We start from the raw sequence: 18652 nt of genomic DNA on the forward strand, positions 1-18652 counted from the left end.
CAATTCTTCTCTACCTTCATCCTTGAGTGTAAATCTCCAAGTGTAAATTCATCTCCAGTGGATAAACGTTCAGCCTACTTGGGAGTGGTAAAGAAAACTTCAGTTGTGGCCACCCTGGCTATTTACTTCAGCTTGGGGAAGAGAAGCCAAGGAGAGAGTTGAAAGCAGCTATGAAGTCCCTCTGAAGTCCTAATTTGGTGACACTCACGTGGTCCCCTCCTTCCCACCTCCCATTTTTATTTTTAATTTAATTTAATTTTTAAGTAGTCTCCACACTGAGCGTGGAGCCCAGTGCAGGGCTTGAACTCATGACCCTGAGATCAAGACCTGAACTGAGATTAAGAGTCAGACACTTAACCAACTGAGCCACCCAGGAGCCCCTACTCTCCATTTTTAATGGGGGGTATTCATGGTTTGAATCTGCTGGGAACGTCTAACTGATGGCCATGCATACCTAGAAACTCTGGGAACTAGGACAAGCCAAACAGTAGTGTCCTGGGTGTAGTTCAGTTTCAGGTTGAATATCCTTCTTTCTTCTTTCCCTTTATTGACTCTCAGCAAGGACAGAACAATTTAGGTCCTCAGACTCCATAGAGGAAACTGATGGAGAGAGTAGTAGAGAAGAGGACATCTCTTTCCATCCATTCTCTTTCTGGGAGAGGCATCAAACATCTTTTCTTCTGGTATAACCATTATGAAAAACAGTTTGGAGTTTCCTCAAAAAATTAAAAATATAATAATCTTATAATCAGCTTCAGGTCATGATCTCATGATCTTAGGGTCATGGAACTGAGCTCTAAATGGAGCTCCATGGTGGGCTTCACACTCAGGAGTCTGCTTGGGGATTCTCTCCCACTCCCTCTGCCCCTCCCCCCACTCACACGTGCACTTTCTTGCACACACTCGAACCGTCTCTCTCTCTCACATAAATATTCTTTTTTTTAAAAAAAGATTTTATTTATTTATTTGACAGACAGAAAGCACAAGTAGGCAGAGAAGCAGGCAGAGAGAGAGAGGAAGAAGCAGGCTCCCCGCCAAGCAGAGAGCCCAATGCGGGCTCGATCCCAAGACTCTGGGATCATGACCTGAGCCAAAAGCAAAGGCTTTAACCCACTGAGCCACCCAGGCACCCCACACATAAATAATTCTTTAAAAGAAAGAAAACTTTCCATTTTTATCCAACTGGAAATTCCTTTTGTTCTAACAAAAATATACTTCCTTAACATACCATATACTTCCTTTTTTAACCTCTCACCAAATCTATATTATAACCTCTTCTCTTTTATAATCTTTATTTGAATCACCATCCAGAAGTCTCTTGACTGATGCAAATTTGTTTGCATTCTTTTTTGGTCCAAAATAAATTTAGTACTCAACTGTAAGAAAGATTTTCCAGTTAACTCTTACTGTCTATACTATGGTTATTTATAGATGACCTGTGTTCTGCTTCAATTCAAATCCTTTTTTCATAAGAATCTCGGTATAAATATAAAATAAATGAATAGAATAGTGTTGTAATCAAGTGAAACCTGATAACAAAGCAACTCATATATATTTCATGATTTGTTGTTGTAATAAGATAATTCAGCATGATGGAAAAGTTTATATTTTTTTTTAAGATTTTTTAAATTTATTTGACAGAGAGAGCACACAAGCAGAGGGAGAAGCAGGCTCCCCACTGAGCTGGAAGCCAATGTGGGACTGGATCCCACGATCCTGGGATCAGGACCTGAGCCAAAGGCAGACCCTTACCCAACTGAGCTACCCAGCCACCACTGGAAAAGTTTATATAAATGATGATAATAACATAGAAGGATGGTATGTCAAGGGTTAGATGGTAGGAGAGAAGGAAGGAAGGAAGGGAGGGAGGCAAGCAGGCAGGCAGTCATGGAGAAAGAGAAAAAGGAAGTGAATGACTAATATATATGGCATGTTTGTATTTCTCTTTATTTCCAGTTATTCCAAATAACTGGGTCAATACATAACAAAAGACAATACAACCAATCATACAATACCAAATAAAACTTTCAAAATACATAATTTCAGGGTCGCCTGGGTGGTTCAGTCATTAAGCATCTGCTTTTGGCTCAGGTCATGATCCCAGAGTCCTGTGATCGTGCCCAGCATGGGGCTCCCTGCTCAGTAGGGAGCTTGCTTCTCCTTCTCCCACTCCCCCTGCTTGTGTTCCCTCTCTCACTGTGTTTCTGTCAAATAAATAAATAAAATCTTTTTTTAAAAAATCAACAACACATAATTTCAGGACCCCCCCCCCATGAAAGGTGTAGGCCTGACAAATAACACCGATGGAGCAAGTACAGTTTAATAACTTTTTTAAAAGATTTTATTTATTTATTTATTTGACAGACAGAGATCACAAGTAGGCCGAGAGGCAGGCGGGGGGGGGGGCGGGGGGAGAGGCGGGGCCGGGGGAGCAGGCTCCCCATGGAGCAGGGAGCCCGGTGCAGAGCCTGATCCCAGGACCCCGGGATCATGACCTGAGCAGAAGGCAGAGGCTTTAACCCACGAGCCACCCAGGTGCCCCAAGTTCAATGTTTTAAAGGAGTCAAGTTTCTATATAGTGTATGATTCCATTTGTATGAAATGTCCAGAGTAGACAAAGCCATATAGACAAAAAGTAGTTTGGTGGTTGTTCAGGGCTTGGAGGAGGGAAGAAATGGAGTGTGAATGCTAACCAGTTTCTTATTGGAGCGATGGAAATATTCTTTTTCCTTACTTTCTTCCTTCCTTTCTTTCTTTTCTCTTTCTCTCTTTCTCTCCTTTCTTTCTTTCTTTCTTTCCTTCTTTCTCTTTCTATCTTAAGTAGGCTCCATGCTCAATGTGGAGCTTGAACTTATGATCCTGAGATCACCAGTCACATGCTCTACTGACTGAGCCAACCGGGAACCCCTCCATGAAAATGTTCTAACAGTGATTGTGCTAATGGTGGCACAGCTCTGAAGATACTAAAAACCATTGAATTGTATACTTTAAATAGTCAATTACATGGTATGTGAATTTTATCTCAATAAAGCTGTTATGAAAGTAAGGTCAGCCTGATGTCTGACAGTTCAGGATTAGAAGTTCCCACCACCCCCCTGCTGCCAGCCAATAACAAATAATTACAAATAACAAATCAATTATAAATAACTCCAACCTACACAAACAACCAAACATAAGTAACCTACAACTGTGGCCAGTATGAAATGGTATTATTTTAATTGGGGATTACTAAAATTACTGTAACCCTAGAAGAGTATCAAAATAAATATTACTTATAGAGATAAATAAAATCTGTGGTTTTAATATTTTAAAATTAGATTTAAGCGTAGTTCTAGCCTGTGATTATTTTATTTTCGCGTTTCTGCCTGCCATTTTGTGTGTTAGGATGTTTGAAATGTTCAAAGAATCAATTGGTTTGTGCATCTAATTTGGATTGTTTAAGTGAATTTAACTAAGTGTATGCAGTAATCATTAAGGCGGATTGCCCTACACTCATTCACTCTGGGATAATTAGTAAAAAGGCAATTGGCAGTCCCATGGTCCTAGCCAGTGACTGGTCTAGGAATAGACATGTGACACAACTCTGACCAATGAGATGTAAGCAAAAGTCCACTCATGGGGCTTCTGGGAAAGGTTTCCATGGTCTCCACTCCACAACAAGGAAATAAAAGTCCCACTTCCTGATCTGAAATGTTGTGTCTGCATAGGATAATGTCATTGCAGCAGCCCTGTCTTGAAGAGCCTGAGGGTGTTGCCAAAACACGGAGAAGGGTAGAACCAAGCCCACCCTACCATGGGGCTTTACCTTATTATAGTAAAGCTATTTTCTTATTATTTAAGCCACTTTGAGTTAGGGTTTTCTGTTATTGTCACCCCCAAAGAAATAGAAGTTATAATCAGGATTTAAATGTAAAAATGTTTAAGAAATTTTTATTTTCTAAGTTTTACTAAGCACGTAAGTTTGATAAATTGAGCATCAGTTGTCTTGATACTGGGAGTTGCAGAGAGAATTCCTCTGCACACGCAGAAGCCCCTTGGACTTTGAAGAACCTAGAAGCAGCACCAACAGACAATTTTCAAAGAGGGATTCGTTCCCTTGATCCTTGTATGAAAACCTACTGGTAACTTGACACATCTTCAACTGTGGCATTAAATATAAACTCTGAGAAGACATATCTGTCCGAATCACAAACACTGACTTCTGGTATCGTTTCTGGTGGAGGAATAGAAGTTAGAGAACCCAAAGGAACAAAACACAAGTCATCATGCTCTCTGTCAGTGACTAAAGGAGACTTCACAGGCCAAGAGTCCCCAACTCAAATGCCTTTAGGGTTCAGGTAATTTCTGTGACTGAAATTGAGTGGAAGTGAGGCAGCAGGAAATGACAGTCCCACCTAGAGGATCCCAGCCCCAGATGATGTTACTATGAGGAAAAGCTACAGCTTCAGTGTTGCCAGACTGTCCCCTTTTAAGAAAAGCCAGAAACCTGGATCATATGAATTTTTAGATCAAGCTAACCAATTCAACTTCAAAAATAAAAGCAAAACTTTGTGTGGCCAAACAAAACACATCTATAGGCTGTCCACAGGCTACCAGCTTGCAACCTCACCCCACTGATTTGTAGCATTCCCATAGAGCAGATGTGTACGGCTGTGACATCTGTCCTGTGCTGCCAGCTAGGGCCACCATTTCCCTCCCACAGGTGCTTCTTAGACACTTAAATTCAGGGCCACCAAGCCCAAAAGAGGTGATTCATACCAATAGCCCAGCCAGAAGGATTAGCTGCAAAATGTACCTGCAGAGTTGAATGAATGATATGTCATGTGGGGCTGCTTAAATGTTGTCCTCTGGGGATCCTGGGTGGCTCAGTCAGTTAAGCAGCTGCCTTGGGCTTGGGGGTCATGTGCCCATGGTCCTGGAATTAAGCCCCACATTGTGTCAGGCTCCCTGTTCAACAAGGAACCTGCTTCTCCCTCTCCCTCTCCCTCTCCCCCTCACCCTGCTCATGCTCTCTCTCTTTTGCTCTCTCTCTCTCTCTTTCACTCTCTCTCTCAAATAAACAAAATCTTTTTTTTTTTAATGTTGTCCTCTGCTTCAAAGCAGAGTGACACATAATTTGCATTTCTATCCTGCCAGATCCAAGTGATTAGCTACAAATGTGATCAGTCCTGCTGAACTCCTTTTTTGTGTTCCTAGGCTTTCTAAATTAGGATCAACCATTCACTCACAGATGAGAGAAACTAGACACACACACACACACACAGACTGATTCTTCTAGTCACTGGACCCTCATCACACATCTCCAGACCTTCCCAGTTTTCCCCAGCACAGTCCACAGTCTGCAGGGGTCACATGACAAATATTCCCTGGTTTCTCAAAGACTTAAGAGTAAACCCAAGGTCTGTGAATGCCTCTGACTCATAGAAAAATCTGCTCATTTTCATGGGTCTATTTGTGTGTTATTTTAAAATACGTGTGCTATGACACATTGTAACAGGAGGAACTTAGGTTAGATATTAAGAACAGTTTCCTGACGAACAGATTGTGAAACATGAGAGCAGGTTATGAATGAGGAAGTAGAGGCTACGTCTCTGCTGGACTTTTCCGCGAGGGTAAACGCCTGATTCTGCCAGATGCTATCACTGAAGTCAGCAGCGCTGATGTGAGATGTCTCCACCAGCCTGCTCCTCACTTAGTACGAGCTGCCATTGATAACATGCTCCTTGTTGTAGGTCCTTACCAAGTCCTCCCAGAAACCCCTGTAAGACCAATTATCCCCATTTTACAGATGAGGAAGCTGAACTTCATTTCAGAGAGATGAAAATAACTTGCTTCACCCTGGCAGGGTTAGGGTTAGAACCTATCTCTGTGGGACTTCCAAGCCTAGGCTCCTTCTATGAGACCATGTTGCTGCAGGTCCCTTGGCAGAGCCCCCATAACTACCTGGGGGAAGAGCAACCAAAGGGCAGGTTCCAGCAAAGAAAATATTCCCCAAAACAGTTGTGAGAGCGTTGCTGAGACCCAAAAAAGGAAACCAGCGTCAGGAAGAGAGATAAGATGCCAACCGGGGAGGAGAAAGAGACACAAAGGGGAGGCGAGGTCAGAACCTGGAAGTCAAGGGATATCCTTTTAGAATATGAGTCTACACAGACATGGACAGTCCAGGAAATGAAGATAGTGACCAGGGACTTCCTTTGAAACAACACCCCCCCTTGCGCTGCTGAGCCTGCCAAGCACCAGGCTGGATGCCGCTGACCCTCCCAGCTCAGATTTTCCTTAGGTGACTCCTGACTTGCTAACAGCGCCCTTGGACAACTCCCGTTCCCACTGTCCCACCCGCCAGCAGTTGTCTTTGATGTACAGGAACTGGAACACTTTCCAGCAATGGCTTTGCAATGTGGTCAGGGGTTTATGCTTGTGTTCAGAATACCTGTAAATGGTATAACCTCCCTTCTCTAAAATATTGGCCCTGGTGCTTCCACCCTGCTAGGGCCCAGGCTCCTGGAATAGCATCATTGCTACTACATAAGAGAGGGCAGGTTGGAAACCAATGGGTCCCCAGAGCCCCAGTATATGGTATGTTAAGCCACACTGATTTTCCTACTTAACCCTTGTGGCTGAAAATAGTTAGTATCTGTATTGTGAAATCAGCCAAAGAGCAGCTCCAAGACAACTCCAGTTGCAGGGGGGGCGGGGGGGACAGGGGGAAGACTCTCTATACATTATTTTAAGAGGTAATCTGGGTCCCTCTTCTGTTTTATTGAAGTATCATTGGGGCGCCTGGGTGGCTCAGTCATTAAGCATCTGCCTTCAGCTCGGGTCATGATCCGGTCATGATCCTGGGGTCCTGAGATTGAGCCCCACATTGGGCTTCCTGCTCATTAGGAAGCCTGCTTCTCTCTCCCCCACTGCTTGTGTTCCCTCTTTTGCTGTCTCTCTCTGCCAAATAAATAAAATCTTTAAAAAAAAAAAAAGTACAGTTAACATACCGTGTTACCATAGGTTCAGGTGTACAACCTAATGAGTTGACAATTCTATACATTACCCAACGCTCCCCACAAATGCTGTCACCAGCTGTCACCAAACAATGTTATTACCATCTTACTGGCCATATTTCCCTATGCTGTCCTTTTCATCTCCATGACTTATTTATTTTATAACTAGAAGTTTGTGCTCTTAACAGCTTGGTTTCCCAAACTCCAGAGGGCTGTAGGGACTCCAGACTCTGTGCTCAAATAGGAAATTTAAAGAAATGAGCACAACCACAGAGACACAGAACAACAGACTCACTGGCTTGAGTTCCCAGCTGTTCGACTAGAACTGACACCCAGTTTCTTCCGTTAAACTCAAAACTTCCTAGGAGCTTAGGCCTTGAGGAGCAGAAGGCAGACCCAACTCTGTCCCACTGGCCAGAGTTTTTTGGGGGAAGATTTTTCATTCAGTCTGTACTTTCCTGATGCACACTGCTCTACAATATGGATGGAGAGAGAAAAAGTAAAGCAGAAACTTAAAAAAATAAGTCAGGTCTTTTCTTTTTTCCTGACTGGTCATAGCTTGGCCAGGTCAATAAATCAGTGCAAGGACACATCCGCCTGAAATTGTTTATCTCACCTCGCCCTCCACTCAGTACAAAAAAAAAAGCCAGAGCGCACTTATCTATGACTCCAGCAGAACGTTAAAGCTCTCCAAAGCCTTCTGAGAGTTTGGCCTAGGGAAAAACAGAATTCTGGGGAATGCTTTGGATTTTAGGTTCATTCAGTCATCCCTCAATCATTTATTGGGAATTAACTGACTTTCTAGGTGCTGAGCTAGGAGTGGGGGAGTACTCCAGAATGACGAGAGCACAGATCCTGCTCTCCAGCTGCTCAGGGGGTAGAGGGGAGACAAAGCATGAATTAGAAGGCTGTAGATAGAGGGAAAAAAATGCTAAGTACCACGAGAGAGAGAAAGAGAGAGAGAACGAGAACCACATAATACTCATTTATATTTAAATGGGACTTTCTAAAATCAGTCTCCTTATATTATCTCAATTGCTCCTCAGCACACCTGTGGCAGACACCTGCTGTGATTCTTCTCTAGCATCCTCTCACCGTTCTGATCAATGTACCCTAACTTCTCACTGGAGAAGCTCCACCTACCCACTCTCATCCCATGTGCTGTTGCCAAGACTACACCCCAGCGTCTGAGGTCGGACAAGTCTTCTGTGTCCCAGCTGATCCAAGCAGCCAATTCTCTGGCCATAGGGACCACCTTAGGGATGGGAACATGACCCAGTTAGAGCAATGAAAACTTGGTTGGGACTCCTGCAAAAGTTCTCGAGCTTGTCTGCTGGAGTTGAAGCAGGGCTTGGGTTCTCGGACTGCTGCCAGCCATCTTGTCACTCTTTGAATCTGAGCCTGAAGGCGTCAGTAAAATGCAGCGCTGAGAGTCTTGATAATATCATTAGAGCTCTGAATTCACCAATGCCTGAAGCCATCTCTCCCCCTAGACTTTTCAACTGTGTAAACCATTAAGTGCCCTTTTGTCAGAAGCTGATTTGGGTTGGGTTTTCTGTTACTTGAAACAAAAAGAGTCACAAAAAAAGGATCTAACTCTATGAGATAAATATGTCCATCTCTGTGTCACAAAAGAAACATTGAAGATCATATAGGAAAGAAAGAAAAAAAAAAAAACCCAGCTAAGGAGTAGCAGAGCCCCATCCAGAACCCACAAGCCCTGATATCAATTTGTTGGTTCAGTCCTTCACATCACAACTGCTTCCCTCAGTCACAGAAATCCTGAGGAAGCACAAATAACTAGGCTGGAGAGATTAGCCAGGCTTCATAAGAGTACTAGCTGAGCTGGACTGTGAAAGACAGGCTGGATTCCGCTCAAGCTCATGACAAAACAACTATGGGTAAAGGAAACATCATACACAAGGTCATGGATATGAGAAACTCAGGGGTAGCTGGACAAGAGCAAGTACTTCGGTTTGTCCAATGCTTTGGGGGGACAAGAGAAGATAATAGAAAGCTTATTTATGATCAGCATGTTTGGGGAACTTGAAATTTATCCTGAATGTCAAAAATTTCCAAACCCCACTATATTGAAGAATTGGTTTCAAGTGACTGGAACTCAGTTTTGGCTAAGCTTGGTTGTACAAGGTCTTGGGGATAAGGTCCTGGAAAGAAGATTCAAAAGAACCGAGTGAGAAGAAAGAGTCACATTCTTGGCTCTAAGTTCCAAAATGGTATCGTGAAACTAGGACAAGATGATGGATCTGAAGCAAGACTCACCTCTTTGAGACTGAAATCAAGAAAGGGAAGTTCTCAGGAGCCAGAAATCAAAGCCAAAGCTAGCACAGTGAACAGAATCTGAAGCTGGGACAGGATGGCCTTAGAGATTAAGGACATTTTAACATCGATGTGGCAACAAAAGATGAGGTATTGTGCCCTGATGAGATCTGGATTGGTAAAAGAGGTCCTACCTGCTCCCCATAGGAGGATAGAAAAACCAAAGAGGGGAAGGAGCAAGAGAACTTGCCATTAGCCCAGATTACAAGGAAAACAATCGTCTGTGATATACTGGAGCCCCAAACCTGTTTTTGACCAGTATGGGACCTGAACTCACAGGTATATCAGGTCCTGTGCCTTATCCATTAGGGGTAGGTCCCAAGATATTGAGTAATATAGAAGCAAATTCATATCTCCAAATTCATAATAAGATTGAAGAACATCAATTATAAAAGACAAAAAACGTAAAAGCAATCTATTAAAAAGAGTACCTACAAAAGACTAACAAACTGTAGGAAGCTACTCAACATCAGCAACGATAAATGCCAGAAGACAAAGAGATATCTTAAAACTGCTAATCTATGGAGCTGCAAAAGACAACAAAAATGAGAATCAGGAGAGTAACAAGGAATCACACAGAAAGTGATATTTTAAGAACCAGGCAGTAAGGGATGCCTGGGTGGCTCCGTTGGTTAAGCCACTGCCTTTAGCTCAGGTCATGATCCCGGAGTTCTGGGATCGAGTCCCACATAAGACTCCCAGCTCCTTGGGGAGTCTGCTTCTCCCTTCTCATGCTCTCTCTCCCTCTCTCAAATAAATAAATAAAATCTTAAAAAAAAAAAAAAAAAACAGGCAGCAATACAGCATTCTTTACAATAGCCAAAACATAGAAACAACCTAACTGTCCATCAATGAATAAATAGATAATTAAATGTAATACACACACACACACACACACACACACACACACACACTGGATATAGCCATAAAAAAGGAAACCCTGCCTTTGGTAACATCATGGATGGATCTTAAGGATATTATGCTAAATGAGATAAGTCAGAGAAAGACTAATACTGTCTCATCTCACTTATTTATATGGGTGTCTAAAAAAATAAATAACTCAAACTCAAACAGATTGGTGGCTACCAAAGCTGGGGGTTGGAGGAGTGGGCAAAATGGGTGAAGGGAGTCAATGTATGAACTTTCAGTTATAAGATAAATAAATCATGGGTATATAACATACCTCAGTCAGTTAAGCGTCTTCCTTTGGCTCAGGTCATGATCCCAAGGTCCTGGGAGCAAGTCCCACATCAGGCTCCCCTGTTCATTGGAGAGCCTGCTGCTCCCCCTGCTTGTGCTCACTCTCTCTAACAAATAAATAAAACTATTAAAGAAAAAAAGCTCTCATCACAAGAAAAATATTGTAAATATGTATGGTAATGGTCGTTAACTAAACCTATTGTGGTAATCATTTTGATATATATATATCAAATTATTACATTGTACACCTAAAAAAATATGATGTTATATGTCAGTTATATCACAATTAGAAGAAAAAAACAAAACAGGTGGTTAATTATGTCAAAAGCTGCCAAATAGGAGCACCTGGATGGCTCAGGTGGTTAAACATCTGCCTTTGGCTTGGGTCATGACCCCAGGGTTCTGAGATTGAGCCCCTAATTGGGCTCCTTGCTCAGTAGGGAGCCTGCTTCTTCCTCTCCCTCTGACTGCTGCTCCCCTGCTTGGGTGCGCACTCTCTCTCTCTCTCTCTCTCTCTCTCTGCCAAATAAATAAATAAATAATCATTAAAAACTGCCAAATAGTCAAGAACAATTAGGGCAGAGAAACGTCCATTGGATTTGGTAACCTAGAAATCACAAGCAAACCTGACTTCATGTTCAGTAGTTGGGGGGGTGGGGGTGGAGGACAGAAAGCAGGTGCCAGAACTCTGAAGTCAGCACAAGGAAGTAAATTTTTATCTCCAAAAACCCCTTTGCTTCAAACGTATAGCCATGGCATTTAAAAATGTAAAAGTGAAAAAAAAAATTAAAAATAAAAATGATTTTTTAAAAAGACATAGCTGAACTCTTAGCTATCCCAATGAACCAAAAATGGAATAGAACACAGTATGAAGTCTTAGGTTTAGGGGCTCTAAGTCTAGAAGTTGTAGAGCAGCAGCTGGTCAAGAGTTCAGCTCCTTTGGGAATAAAGTGCTCCCCTCATTGTGGGAGACTGATGCTCACAGCTCCATACCAGAGGATGATGTGGGCTCCACAGCTTATTTAAAAAAAAAAAAAAAGATGAATAAAATAGCTGTCAATCTGTGGGCTCTGTCTTTATTAGAGCCCCGAGAGGTGAGGAACAAAGAGAAATTGTCAAGTCATCTGCTGGCCCCATGACTAGATCCGCCATTTCCCTGAAATCTGGGGGTGGAGAACCATGGGCAGAGGGCCTGGCTCTAGGTTGACACCCAGAAGGCCAGATGGAGGCATCCTGGGAAGGGATGAGGGGAAAGTAAGAGAGAGAAAAATCAAACAAAAACAAATACTTCCTCATTCAAAAGCTTATGAATAGTAATAATTCCAAATACTAATTCATAATAATTCCAAAACATATGAAAGGACCTCCTTGTGGGAAAGCTAACCTTTAAAATGAACAACCAAATCAGAAATTTTCTGAAATTTCCTCTGGAAATTTGTATAAGAGCATAAGGAAGCTTTAAAATAGTATGTTGAACATGTTCAGAGATGAATGTACAACTTCCATTTCAAAAGGAAAGTGTGAAGCAAAAATACGCAGAAATGAAACAACGTGCACCATAACCAATTGAAATCCTTGAAATGAAAAATACCCTACGGGCACCTAGCTGGGCTCAGTCAGTAGAGCATAAGACTCTTGATCTCGGGGTCTTGAATTCAAGCCTTGCCTTGGGGGCTGAGATTCTTTTAAAAAAGAAAAGAAAAATACTCTAGTTGAAATCTAAGGGCCATTAAAGGGAGAAATTCTAGAGCAAGTTACTCTCAAAGAGTGTGTTAGAAAATTGGAAGAGGGAACAGAGGAATTTACTCAGAACACAGCATGAGATTAAAAAAAAAAACCAGCAAAAAAAATTAATTAAAAAAAAACCCTATTCCTTTTTTTTTTTTTTTAAGATTTTATTTATTTATTTGACAGAGAGAGATCACAAGCAGGCAGAGAGGCAGGCAGAGAGAGAGGAGGAAGCAGGCTCCCCGCTGAGCAGAGAGCCGGATGCAGGCCTCGATCCCAGGACCCTGAGATCATGACCTGAGCCGAAGGCAGAGGCTTAACCCACTGAGCCACCCAGGCGCCCAAAACCCTATTCCTTTTTTGCAGTTCTTTGGAGCTCCTTTCTGTTTGCTAGGTGTGATGTATTCATGAATCACTGAATAAAGCCAATTAGGTTTTCAAAAAAAAAAAAAACCAGCAATTAAAAACATGCAGAATATATGAGGTTTAAATATGTATATAATAGAGGAGTTCCAGAGAAAGACAATTGAAAGAAATAACAGAAAAAGCAATATTTGAAGAGAAAATTACTGAGCTTTTTTATTCCCAGAATTTAAGAAAAGATCCTACAAATGAAAGAAATTTATACTCGGGCAAATTATTATTCACATGTTGGGGCAGAGGGGAGCTCAGCATATAAAAACAGAAATGTTTGCTACTCACAGGTCCTTGCTAAATTACAGGATTTTGATTCTAACACATGCGTCTGTTTATATGTTCACATCCAAAATCATTATGTGTTACAATCAATCAGAAACTTTTTTTAGAAATATTTTTTTAATTTATTTTTTATTTATTTTCGGCATAACAGTATTCATTATTTTTTCACCACACCCAGTGCTCCATGCAATCCGTGCCCTCTATCGTACCCACCACCTGATACCCCAACCACCCACCCACCTGCCAATTCAAACCCCTCAGATTGTTTTTTAGAGTCCATAGTCTCTCATGGTTCACCTCCCCTTCCAATTTCCCCCCACTCCCTTCTCCTCTCTAACTCCCCATGTCCTCCATGCTATTTGTTATTTATTTATTTGACAGAGAGAGATCACAAGTAGGCAGGGAAGCAGGCTCCCTGCTGAGCAGAAAGCCTGATGAGGGCCTCAGTCCCAGGACCCTGGGATCATGACCCAAGCCGAAGGCAGAGGTCTTAACTCACTGAGCCATCCACGCTCCCCCAATCAGAAACTTTTATTTTTAGTTTTATTTGCTCTTAAAAGAAAGGTCTAGACTTTTATTTGCTTAGTTTTCTAGGTACTTATCCTAATATGCCATTGAATGTTCCAACAGCTGTGCAAATGTGCTCTCCAGGATCATTCCCATTAGGCACTCTGTTCCAGCTACTCGAAGAGCTCTTGCTGGAGCCTTCGGACTTGCTCCAGAATGAACTGGCTGTTCTCAAAGCCTATGGCATCATCCCTACCTTAGAATTTCTATTCAGCATTATTTTGGTGATTTCTTTCACCTCTGTCCTGTAATGAAGACCTAGTTTCCTGGGTCCCATTATTCTTCCCTTTTGGTTTGTTCCCCTTTTAAATTTTATTTAAGATTTTATTTATTTATTTGACAGAGAGAGACACAAGAGAGAGAGAATACAAGCAGGGGGAGTGGGAGAGGAAGAAGCAGGCTTCCCGCCGAGCAGGGAGCCCAATGCGGGCTCCATCCCAGGACCCTGGGATCATGACCTGAGCCGAAGGCAGATGCTTAACAACTGAGCCACCCAGGTGCCCCTTCCCCCCCCCCCTTTTTAGTGGAGCAAATTCTCCTGTTGTATCCCAACAGTGCACTGGAACGAACATTTTTTGAGATTTTGCACTTCTGAAAATATTTTCTTACTCTCACTTGGTATCTTGTTAGGGTTAGAGTTCTAAGTTGGAAATTATTTCTTTCTCAGTATTTTGAAGGCATTTTCCCATTGTCTCATAGTTTTCCATGAGAAAACTGAGAATTCAGATGCACCTGATCCTTAAGCCTTGTGGAAAACTGTTCTTCCTTTCTAAAAGGTTTTAGGAATGTCTCCTTGCCCACCTGTTTTGGAATTTCTCCATAGAGTACCTATTTTCATTCACTCTGCTAGACTTTTTTTTTTGGACAGAGAATGAGAGATCACAAGTGGGCAGAGAGGCAGGCAGAGAGAGAGGAAAGGAAGCAGGCTCCCCGATGAGCAGAGAGCCTGATGCGGGGCTCAATCCCAGGACCCTGGGATCATGACCTGAGCTGAAGTCAGAGGCTTCAACCCACTGAGCCACCCAAGCGCCCCCCACCTTTTTTTTTTACTCTCTGCTAGACTTTTAATGGGCTCTTTCATACTTCATGATGAAGCCTTCATTCCAGCTTCAAGTTTTTTAGGGTGAAGGCCTCATCTCCATGTCAACATTAAAATCCCATCCTCAGTGCCTTACACCTATTTTGTTCCAGCTTCAGATTCTGCTCACCATATGAGTTTAGAGCTCCTCTTTAATTTCTGGTACCTGGGGATTTCCCTTTCTTGCTCCCAAGCTGCCTTGGTGACATCATCCCAGCTCATGGCTTTTAATGCCATCTATAATGACAACTAGCAAATTAGTTATCCACACCAGACCTCTCCAAACCTGCAGTCAACTGCTCCTTGATACCTCCATGTGTATATCCAATAGAAACCTCAAACTTAACATTTCAAATTTAAACTCCTGATACTCCTGTAAACCTGCCTCTCCCTCCATCTTCTCCTCAGTAAATGGCCTTCTTCCATGTGCTCAATCAGAGTCACCCTTCACTCTTCCCTGTGCCACACCCGTATTCAACACTGTCAGGAAATCCCCTCAACCCTGCCTTCAAAACATACCCAGAAACCAGTGAATTCTTACCATCTCTAGTGCTAACACCTGGGTCTACACCACATCAAGTTTGGCCTCTATTATTAGCCTTCAAGTCAGTGGTGATGAACTATCACTGTTGTCCCTTGTCATTGAATGCCACCAATAAACTACAGCTCCTATATTCATATTCGTTTTTCTTTCTCTTCTTTTTTTTTAAGTAGGCGCCATGCCTAATGTAGGACTTGAACTCATGACCCTGAGATCAAGAGTTGCATGCTCTAGCCACTGAGCCAGCCACACACTCCTTTTATTCTTTCTTCTTTCCTTTTTTTAAAGTCTTCATGTTCTTGAGGGACCCACTCCCTCAAATCTGCACTGGCCCTGTACCCTGCTTTAAATAAGAGAAAGTGGCAAAACTGATGCTTACCAGTGATAAGCCAAAGCCTTAAGAAGACCCCATAGCCCTGGGGTGCCCGGATGGCTCAGTTAAGCATCCAATCCTTGGTTTCAGTCCTGATCTTGGGTCGTGAGATCGAACCCCACGCTGAGCCCTGTGCTCAGCGCAGTCTGCTGGAGATTCTTTGTCTCCCTCTGCCCCGCCCCCTTGTTCATGCTCTCTCTCAAATAAATATAATCTTTAAAACAAAACAAAAATCCAAGAAGGCCCTGTAGCCCTGAACAGCCATGTAAGAAGCTACCCTGTTAGGGATGCCTACGTAGCTCAGTTGGTTAAGCAACTGCCTTCGGCTCAGGTCATGATCCCGGCGTCCTGGGATCGAGTTCCACATCGGGCTCCTTGCTCCGCAGGGAGCCTGCTTCTCCCTCTGACTCTGCCTGCCACTCTGTCTGCCTGTGCTCGCTCTCACTCGCTCTCTCTCTGACAAAAAAATAAGTAAAATCTTTAAAAAATAAAAATTTTAAAAAATTAAAAAAAGAAGAAGAAGCTACCCTGTTGGAGAGGCCACATGAAGAGGGAGAGTATATGAGACCACCTAGAGGTAAACCGGGGAGTCCAAGCAACGGCAAAGCGCCCAAACATCTGATGCGCATGCGGATCTCGCAGCCAGCCCCCAGCTATTGATGAACACACGTGAATGAAGAAGCCATAGTGGACATTCCAGGTCCAGGAGGAATTGCTAGCCAGGCTGTGCTTGGTCCCAATTCCTCATCCACAGAACCATGAGTAATAATAAGAGTTTGTTTGTTTAAGCCTTTAAGTTATAGGGGAGCTTATTTTGCCACAAAATATAACATAAACTCTACTGTCTCTGCTTTCTCCTTCACTACCACCCTCACACCCCGCCATCTGCAGTCTATTCTCTCTATAATAGCTGGATTGATTCTTTTAAAATATAAGAGATTAGGGACACCTGGGTGGCTCAGTGGGTTCAGCTTCTACCTTCAGCTCAGTTCATGATCCCAGGGTCCTGGAATCAAGCCCCATATTGGGCTCCCTGCTCAGCGGGGAGCCTGTTTCTCCCTCTCTGTCTGCCTGCCCCTCCTCCTGGCTTCTGTGCACTCTCTCTCTGTCAATAAATAAAATCTTTAAAAAAGAAATATATATATATATATATATATATATATATATATATATATATATGAGATCACATCTCTTCTCAGGCACAATACTCCATTGCTTCTCATCTCACTCAGAGGAACACCAAAATCTTTACAACAACAGAGGAACACCAAAATCTTTACAACAACAGCCTACAAGATCCCAAGAGCTGGCAAACTCTCGCCCGTTTGCCAAATCTTTGTATTGCCAGACTTATTTTTTAACAGGCTATTAAAAAAAATTAAAAAGAGAAGAAGAACGCATGACAGAGACCATATGTGACCTTCAAAACTTAAAATATTTACTATCTGGTATTTTACAGAAAAATTTGCCAACCTCTGCACTGCATAGCTGGCCCCTTGGTGACTCTGTTCATCTCCTCCCCTGGTCATCTACCCTTTGGCTCACATGACTCCAGGCAGACTGGCCACCTGCTCATTCCTTGCATTTTTTACAGTTTCTCCTACCAGCCACGCTCGCCCTTGCCCTGAGGCCTTTGCTCCTGCTGTTTTCTCTGCGAGATATGTTCTTCCCCAAGTTAGCCATCCAGAGTCCTATTCTCTCAGGGCTTTACCCAAACGCACCTCTTCAGTGAGCCTTATCTGACCACCTTATTGAAAATTACTATCCAGGGCACCTGGGTGGCTCAGTCGTTAAGCATCTGCCTTCTGTTTGGATCTCAGAGTTTCAGGATCAAGACCTTCATGAGCTCTCTGCTCAGCGGGAAACCTGTTCTCCCTCTCCCACTCCCCCCTGCTTGTGTTGTCTCTCTCTGTCAAATAAATAAATAATCTTTTAAAAAGAAAGAAAGAAAATTATTATCTCCCTGCATCTCTCTCCCTCTGCTTTATTTTTCTCTATATCTCACGTCACTGACATTTATTTTTTACCTTTTGTTGTCACTGCTTTTCTTCTATATCCTCCCACTAGAATGCAAATGTGTGAACCAGAATCTTTGCTTTCTTCACTGATGCATTCTCAGAGCCTAGAGCTCCTGGTGCATTGTGGGTGCTCCATGTGTATTCCTTGTGTGTCCTTTTGGGTTGTAAAAACCATCACATCCCTCTGTTTTCAGCATAACACTTGTCACCAGCTGCAAATGCCATATTTAGTGGTCTGTCCGTGAACTCCATGAAAGCGGGAGTAGAGCAGTGCTCAACAAATATCAAATATCCAGGGTAATATCTATCCCAGAAATAAATCCACTTCCCACACATCTTTTAAAAGAGTGAATGGGAAATGGGGATATAAAAACACCATCAACAACTTTTTCAAGAATTTGGCTGTGGAATGGGAGCAGAGAAATGGAATGGTGGCCAGAAAAGGTTATATGGTCAATGGAGGGTTACCAATGAGGATACAAGGAATAATCCAGATCGACACATATATTAATAGCATAGGAAAAAGGAGAAATTGAAGAAGCCAAGTTCTTGGAGAGGTGAAAACAACAGGGGCCAGAACCCAGGAGGAGAGATTGACTGTGATGGGCGGAGATCTACCCTTCCCTTGAACAGGAGGAAAGAGCAACATCCAGCGGTTAATGCCTCATTGATGGCAAGATGAGGGAGTTCCCTTCTGGCTTCTAGTACCTCACTCAAGTGTGGGAGGTGAAGTTACCAGCCGAAATTAAGCGGTGGGCAGGGGATTGGAGGTTTGAGAAGAGGAGACAGAAGAGTGTGCAGACAGATAGAGACCGTCCTAGAGAACTGTGAAAGGATAGTCAGAAAGTTAATGAGGACTCATTTGGGATCAATAATCATGAATTTCAACAAAACCAGTCACCCTGCTCAGTAGTTTCTCTTGAGAAGACAGAAGCGAGTTCAGTCAGGGGGTTGTAGCAAAGCAGTGATTTTCAGTGCATGGTCCCCAGACCGTGTAAATTCTCGGGCCTTACCCCAGAACTCTTGAATCAGCAACTCTGCAAGAGGGCCCAGCAGTCTATGCTTTAACAAGCCCTTCAGATGATTCTGATGCTATGCCCAATCAAGGTGCTCAGC

Source organism: Mustela putorius, unplaced genomic scaffold (assembly GCF_011764305.1).
Source record: "Mustela putorius furo isolate JIRA1106 unplaced genomic scaffold, ASM1176430v1.1 tig00003859_pilon_pilon_pilon, whole genome shotgun sequence".
NCBI lineage: Eukaryota > Metazoa > Chordata > Mammalia > Carnivora > Mustelidae > Mustela > Mustela putorius.